Raw genomic sequence first — 8,350 nt, forward strand, 5'->3', positions numbered from 1 at the left:
TTCTGATCCAGCTCCCTGCTATTGCACCTGGGAAAGCAGGGGATGATGGCCCAAGTACCTGGGCCCCTGCCACCCACGTGGGAGACCCCGAAGAAGCTCCTGGCCCAGTGCTGAACATTGCAACCATATGGAAAGAGTGAACTAGTGAATGGAAGATCGCTCTCTCTGTCACTTTGATTTTCAAAATAAACATATACATCTTGAAAAAATAAAGCTATGGAGCATCCTTGGGACTTTCCAGAACACCTGGAGCTTCGTTCACGTGTGGCTCTGTGTCCTCGATGGCCTGCCTGCCTCCCTCCCTCCCTCCCCCCCTGCCAGAGTCAGCTTCCCATTCCCTCACTGGGCTCTTTCTTTAACCAGGCGACCCAGCGGATAGCCCTGGAAATCCCTCTGAGGCTGGAGAAGCCTAGAGCTGGGCTCTGTCGATTTCCAGTTTACTCTTTAGTTCCAGAAGTTTCCCGCGTGTTATCTTCTCGTGAACTTCTCGGGGAGAGAGTGAGATGAAACGAACACACTTCCCGTGGCGAATTCCAACCTCGGCGTGCATAGTTAACACTGAAGTAACTTCGGAGACGCACCCACGGTTGTGGATCCACGCCGTGCTGACTGTGGCCCACACTTGCACGGCAGTGCGGAGTTTTCACACGAAGAAACCGAGACTCTAGCAGAGAAGTGACCAGCTCGGGGTCCGTGGTTGTGGAGTGAGGCAGGGACAAAAGATAGGGACCCCGCCTATCTCAGCTTGTGACGGCGGGGCCCATGTGCCAGTCCTGGGGAGGGACACGAGGGTGGGGACAACATAAATGAAATCGACAAATCCTAACCGAAGCTTAAAACGTCCTCGGGGGCAGTGACCCAGCAGCGTCTCGGAGGAGCCCTTGCTGAGGGGTTCGTGTGTCCACTTGCACAAACACACACGGGGAGCAAGGAAGATCCACCTCCAAACCACCGTGTCTCCCTCCGCGGTCTCCTTCGGCAGCCCCGGGGGCTCTGCTGTGGGCTCCCCTGCCCACGGCGAGGCAGCCCGCCTTGCTCCCTTGGCCACACTCAGGGCCTCCACTTCCTCCAAGACAAACACAAAATTCTTGAAGGCTGAGGCTGTCCACCCTGGGTGTGAATGCAGATGGGGATTTAGTCTTCGGTTTCACAAAGTATGAACTTTATTGCCCGAGCTGCTTATTGACTTATGCACTGATTAAAACCGAGGGAAGCAAACCTCTCCCAGCTTAAGGCACGCACCAGACTTCCGTGAAGCGGAAACAAAGTCGAGATTCAACCGCGGCTTGGCTGCAGCTGAGCAGAGGGACATTGAGCCAAATTCAGTCTTCGTGTTAAAAAGGTGTGAGAGGACCTGGCCTAGGAGCCGCAGCGGTGCCCCGTTTTCCCTTCCAAAAAGCTGCTTCTCCCACCCCAGTGCTTTGCTGAAGAGGTAGAAGCCACCTTCCCCTCCCCTCCCCTCCCCTCCCATCACTCCCCTCCCCTCCCATCACTCCCCTCCCCTCCCCTCTTCCATCCTCTGGGCCAGGCTGAATCTGGGAGCCAGGGTTTCCCCCGTGGGTAGCAGGGGCCCAAACACCTGGGCCGTCTTCCATGGCTTTCCCAGGCCATTAGCAGGGAGGGAGCTGGATCAGAAGTGGAGCATCCGGCACCCAAACCGGCGCCCATACGGGATGCTGGCACTGCAGGCAGTGACTTTATTCGCTGTGCCACAGTGCAGGCCCCCACGCTTTCAGTCTTCATCCATGCTTGATATATTTATGATTCATCCACAGTATGAACTACTGAAATTACTTTGTTCAAAAGTATTTGTTGATTTGGAGAACTGTTGGTAATACGATGTTATGTATAATGGATTTGGGGAAGTCTTGTGCTAAGATGTAAACCGTGATAATCTCTAGGGTTTCGGCATTACTGGGGATTTGTGCCTTTCTTTCAATTATTTATTAATTTGATTTGATTTAAAAGTCAGAGAGAGAGTGACAGCAAGAGAGAGAGAGAGAATCTTCTGTCCACTGGTTCACTCTCCAAATGCCCATAATAGCCAGGGTTGGGTTGGGCTGGGCTGGGGTGAATCCAGGATCCTGGAGCTCAACCTTTGCTCCCACATGGGTGGCAGGGGCCCAGGTACTTGAGCCATCCTCTGCTGCCTCACAGGGTGTGCGTGAACAGGAAGCTGGGTCAGAATCAGAGGAGCCAGGACTCGAACCAGGCACTCCAATGTGCGATGCAAGTGTCCCAAGCACGGACTCAGCTTGTCTCAGAGGCGATGCGCCTGGTCAGGTGGTAAGAGTCCTTGTGTTGTGGCTGGCGCTGGGGGCACCAACTTGAGTCCCAGCTGCTCCACTTCCAATCCAGCTCTCTGCTGTGGCCTGGGATAGCAGTAGAAGATGGCCAAGTCCCTGGGTCCCTGCACCCGCATGGGAGACCCAGAAGCTCCTGGCTCCTGGCTCCGGATTGGTTTAGCTTTGGCCGTTGCGGCCTTTTGGGGAGTGAACCAGTGGATAGAAGACTTCTCTCTCTCTCTGCCTCTGCTTCTCTGTAAGTCTGCCTTTCAAATAAATAAATAATAAATCTTTAAAAAGAAAGAAATAAAGAAAACCAGAACCAGCACATGGGCCTAGCAAGGGAATATGGGAATGAGAAACGAGTGCTTCTGAGAGGGGCAAGGCCAGGGCCAGTGATGTGCTCAGTGGGTGGAGCCGCCTGCAGCAACAGCATCCCTTGTGAGTGCCGGTTCGAGTCCTGGCTGCTCCGCTTCTGATCCAGCTCCCTGCTAATGCGCCTGGGGAGGCCGTGGAGGACGGCCCAGCACTTTGTGGTCATTTGGGGAGTGAACATCTCTCTCTCTCTCTCTTTCCTTCCATCTGTAACTCTGCCTTTCAAATAAAATAAATAAAGCTTTAAAAGTAAAAACAGGAAAGAAAGAAGGGGAAGGGCAGCAGCTGGCGTGCTGGGCCTGCGGTCATTGCCTCCACAGAGACCCTGGCCGCCCCTGAGGGCTCCAGGATGAGGTCAGGGATGGCTCCACCCCACCCCACAGGTCACACCTGCTCTCCCATCTCTGTTGCCTCCTAGGAGTGCTGAGGGGCACAGGCTAGCTTCTGGTAAACCAGCCTCAATGTCAACTCTCGGGGACAGAAACTGAGCCCCGTCTCTGGCCGCCTCACCAGTTTGCACCATCTGGAGGCTTGCTGTTTGATCGATCGGTAGGGCAGGGAGAGGGCCACGCCTCGGCTGCACATTGGAGTCGCTGGGCAGCTTTGAAAGCCCCAAGGGCTTGGACTCAACCCTGAGCAATTACATCAGAGTCTCAGGGGTCGGGGTGGGGGTGGGGCTCAGGCCCCTCTGGCACCTTACCCGCCACACTGCAAGCAAGGCACAGGACTAGGGCCAGGGCGCTCCCTGAACTCGGCTCCAGCTGAGCCCCGCGCTGCCTGGACCCCGCCACCGTCTCTGTCTGGGGGAGGCTGCCTCTGGCTGTGAAAGATGTCACCATGGTCGACAGCCAAGCCTGCTGACTTCTTACAACTCATCAGGCAAAAATTTCTCTCTCCGGAGACTGTCCCACGCTGCTGTCACGGAGGGGAACTGGGGGCTGAGCTTCTGTGTCACGTCGTCACCCATTTCCCCGTGTGTGCGCTGTGGCTGTTGCCCACAGGGATTCAAGTCGTGGTCTTGGGAGGTGACTAAGAGAGGATGTGAACTGGCTGTCCAGAGCAGGTGACTCAGTCGGCCCCCGGGGTCCCAGGCGAGATCTCTCCCAGACCACCCTCTGCTCCCCGGCCACTGTGCCGTGGGTGGGTGGGACAGAGGAAGGTTCTGAGGTGGGCTTCTCCATCCTCCTCTGTTTGGGGTTATTGTGAGTCATGTGAGGTAGGGAGTATGAAAATCCTGGTGCAGAGTGAGCCTCCCTCCTGCCTCGGGGGCCCCAACACACACAACGCAAGTGTGGCTGCAACAGGAGCCCAGTGAAGATTTGGGAACCAAATTCCCAACAGCTGGGAGCTAGGGCCGGGGTGATAATTGTTGTGGGGTTTTGGGCCCATTTCCTTGCCCTGACCAGGAACTCTTGCCTGTTCCATCTGCATACAGGCTCCAGGCCAAGGGCTCCTCTCCTCCCCCGCGGGGGGGACCCCCAGAGTGGAGGCTGAGCGGCCCTAAGAACTCCCCAGGCCGCCTTCAGCCCTCCTCTGCAGCCCTGGGAATCCAACATTTATCATCCTTTCAACTGGCAGATGAGCGAACACCGATCAGAGAATGCGCCAGAGCTGCCTCTTCTTTTCCAGGCCCAGTGTCCAGCTGTGATCCCCAGGGTCCCCAGACCCTGTGCTGTGGAGGACCAGGGTCTTCCGGGAGCAGAGCCTTGCCGTGGGGAGCCCCCAGCCCGGGGTCGGGCGGCAGAGCTCGGCACTGCAGATGGGGAGCAGGGTGCCTGGGAAGAGAGAGGGTGGCGTGTGGGGGCCGCGACTCCAATGCAGCAAGACACCTGCTCACCAGTGACAGGTGACAAACACAAGTGTGTCCCCTGGAAAGGGTTGTGGAGTGGAAGCAGAGACATCTGCGTTGTGGTGGCTGGGCAGCTCCTGAGGGACTGGCCATCTCAGGATGCTGCAGCAGGAGTGGCCGGGGCAAGAGGGTCCCCAGACAGAAGCGATGCGGATTCCTTAAGCCGGCTATGGCCAGCTGCCAGCAGCATGGTCCTGGGCCGACTTGCCTGCTGCCCCACACTACGTGAGGATGGTAGTATCCAGCTCAGTGGCTTGTGATGAAGATGAATTGAGTTAATAAGTAGAAAGCACTTAGGCAGTTCCTGGCCACAGCAAACCTATGCAAGTGTCCTCTGTCAACCTAACGTCCACGAGGGTGCCAGCCCATGGGAGTCCTGGATGCTCAGTGAATCCGAAGTCGCTGATTCTGTCCTGGGGAGCAGGAGCATCCCACAGCCACACCCTTGACCCAGCTCCAGCTGGTGCAGGTGGGAGCAATGGGGAGGCAGCCCAAGCCGGGGTTCAGGCTTAATTTGATCAGATGTAGGTATTCTGTGTGTGTATTTTGTTTGTCGTGTTGTGTGGCTGATCTGAAATGAGTGCAACCTTGTCTTATTTTGGTTGGCATTTGCATTGCCCCGAGTGCCACTTCCAGCGCCCACCCCTTTATTTATTTGCTTTCCCTTCTCCTTGCAAGCCAGAGGCTACATAATTTTGACTACCTGTGGCACTTGAACTTGAGAGTTTGCAAAGCACCTTCACACATACGAGCTGACCAGCTCCTGCCGGCCTTGGAGGTTGTCCCCACAATACAATGACTTGTCTGAGATGCAAGGGGACGGAACATGGATCTTCAACTACCCACACCTGCGGTGTTCTTCCTACCAAGGTGTACTTGTCGTCTGGAGATGCCTGTGAGCTGTCACACGGCTCGGCGTGCTTACAGCTTGCATCTTAACTGTGGTTCAGAAATACGGTGACCGGCCGTACCCCGAATGCCTGCACAAAACTCAGGTACCTGAGGGCCAGAGCTGCGGCGCAGCAGGTTAAAGCCGCCGCCTGCAGTGCCGGCATCCCATATGGACACCAGTTCAAGTCCCGGCTGTTCCTCTTCTGATCCAGCTCTCTGCTGTGGCCTGGGAAAGCAGTAGAAGATGGCCCAAGTCCTTGGGCCCTTGCACCCATGTGGGAGACCCGGGAGAAGCTCCTGGCTCCTGGCTTTGGATCAGCTCAGCTCTGGCTGTTGTGGTCATTTGGGGAGTGAACCAATGGAATGGAAGATCTCTCTCTCTCTCTCTCTCTCTCTCTCTCTCTGTAACTCTATCTTTAAAGAAATAAAACCTCGGGTACCACTTGCCCGTCGCTTCTCAGCTCCTGTGGGCTGCTCCGCTTTCGCTGGGGCAGAAGCGATGCTTCTGCAGCCTTGGGGGAGCCAGGGCAATTTTCTTCCTCTGAACTCTTTCTTTGGAACAAATTCACAAGAATGGGACAAAGGATGCAATGAGTATGAACTGATTCCCTTGAGTGTTACTGACCTCAAAAAAATAAAACAAACAAAAAAACCCAGGCCTGTTTCCTTGTCACCAGCAACGTATGCAGCGCTTGCTCTGTGCAGCCAGCCCTTCTCCCAGTACAGCCCGCATTTCCTCCAAGCCTTAAGTGGACGGCAGAAGTCCCGGGAGGAGTGCGTGCTCTGGTGTGCGTGTGTGGACGTGGCTGCGTGGGGATGTCTCTGCCCTCCGTCCTGTCCCCCATGTGTGCCCTTCGATCAAGGGACTTTTCCTGGACTGGCCTCCACCTGCCTGCCCCTGGCTCACAGTCCTGCTCCCCCTTCTACCCTCTGCTTGGAAGTGGCACTTCCCACTTGGGAAGTGCGGCCATTCGGCTGCAGCTGCTGGTTGGTTCCAGCTGCCTCCCCAGGGCCTGGCTGGTGGCTGGTCAGTGCCAGAGACAGCCTGAGTTGGGGAGGACGGGTCCCTGGGGGAGCAGAGACCCGCAGGCACCCTGAGACCCTCTCGCGGGTCACTGACCGGCTGTGGGAGAATTGCATGGGACACGTCAGCCCTCAGCCTCCCCTGGCGGCCCTGGAAGGTCACAGGACGCCTGTGGGAGACGTTGCTCCCGCCTGCCTGCAACCTGGGCCCTCTCACCCCAGGCTGTCACAGGGTGGGTCTCTCTCCCAGAGACCTTCTCCAAGACAATTGTGATGATTTTTTTTTATTAAGAAAACCTCTGTTTCCTAAATAAGTGAACTATTTCTGAGCCCAACGCTGGTGAAGGCGGGCGGCCACATGCACTCTGACAGGCTACTGGAGGGGGCGTTGGATGCACGGGTTTTTCTTGGAGAGCGCGAGGTACTGTGCCCCAAACCCAAACCACCCTTTGATTCAGCAACACTCCTGGAAGTAACTTTTCCCATGGAGCTGATGAGTCGCACTTCTGGTACAAGAACGTTCATTCATAGTGTCGTGTTCAGTGCAGGAATGACAAATAAGTGTAACAGCCAGGAGCAAGGCGCAGGCGTGCAACTCTGACGGGCCCAGTCAGGAATGAATGTGAATTTATCAGTCACACAATCTAGCAAATCCAGCCATCATGTGTGTAACGTAACGCTGGACGGAAATAGCAGCTTACAAAAGAAAGGATGTACCGAGGGGCTTCGGATTTGCAAAAACTTCTGTTTCCACATTTGTGTAGAAAATGCTTTGGAAGGCTCCCGAGACCCTCACCCCAGTCTGACACTCCCTTGATCCCTTACCAAGTCCCCTTTAGCCAACTGCAGGGGACTCGAGTCCCTGGGAGCCAAGCACATCTCCACCAGGTCAGAAGCAAGGCCCTCTGTGTCCAGCCTGCTCACTCCTTGGGGTGCTCCCCCAGTGGCCATGTCCTTGGATCAGAAAACAGATGTCTTCCTGCCTCGGCTTCCCCAGGACGGGGTCGGGGAAGGGGGGAGCCATGTGAGTGAGAACCAGCTTTCTTCACCCGCGGAGCAAGGACAAGCCTGGCTCCGTGACCCCAGTTGTGCAGGGGATGGGAGGGGCAAGGGTGCGCGGACGCTTCAGCCCCGAGTCACCGTTCTGTGCGCTGCGCTGCGCCGAGCTGAGTGTGCAGAGATCAGAGAGCCACGATGTTTGCCCTTAAGGAACAGGCTTGCGGGGAAACAAAAGCCAACTCATCGTGACTGGTAAAAAGAGTAGGAGGTGATCCGGATGGGGAGGCAGCGCCTGAGACCCCTGAACTGGTCTCAAAGGCCCAGGGCAGGTGGGCAACCTGGGTAGAGTGGGGGCTCCGTGGGTTCCCCCAGGAGCCTGCTTCCTTCTGCTCCCTCAACAGCTTTCCAGGCCATGGACTTGGGAACACAGGCACGCAGAGCCCCCCGCCTTACACAGCTTTTGGCCAGGAGAACAATTGCACTGAGGCTGGACTTTCCTTCCTAGTTGCAGTTTTGAGTGTCTTATGCCCACTCCCTGCCTTGCAAGCTGTGTCCCAGTGAGGGGACACTGTGTGGACAAGGCTCCCAAATATCCACGGCCAAATAAAGTGGCGGGTGGAGGGCGGTTTCCAGCGTGAATGGGCCCTAGGTCTTCCCTGCAGCCACCAAGGAGACAAGGATTCCAGCCCCAGGCTGCTGCCACGCAGTCCACGGCCCTGTCACCTTTGAGAAACGAGCTTGTGATCAAAGGACAGCAATTATTACCTGAGCTGTGTTGGAAACATTTGTCTCCCAGGCACACGCATGGATGTGGCGCACATGCACACGCATACGCACACACGTGCTCATGCTCATACATCCCGAGCAAGAGGAGAAAGCTGTCTCCTTTGGAGCCTGACTGCTCCCGCCGGGGACCTGGGGACCGGCA

Source organism: Oryctolagus cuniculus, chromosome 2, assembly GCF_964237555.1.
Source record: "Oryctolagus cuniculus chromosome 2, mOryCun1.1, whole genome shotgun sequence".
In the NCBI taxonomy this organism is placed as follows: domain Eukaryota; kingdom Metazoa; phylum Chordata; class Mammalia; order Lagomorpha; family Leporidae; genus Oryctolagus; species Oryctolagus cuniculus.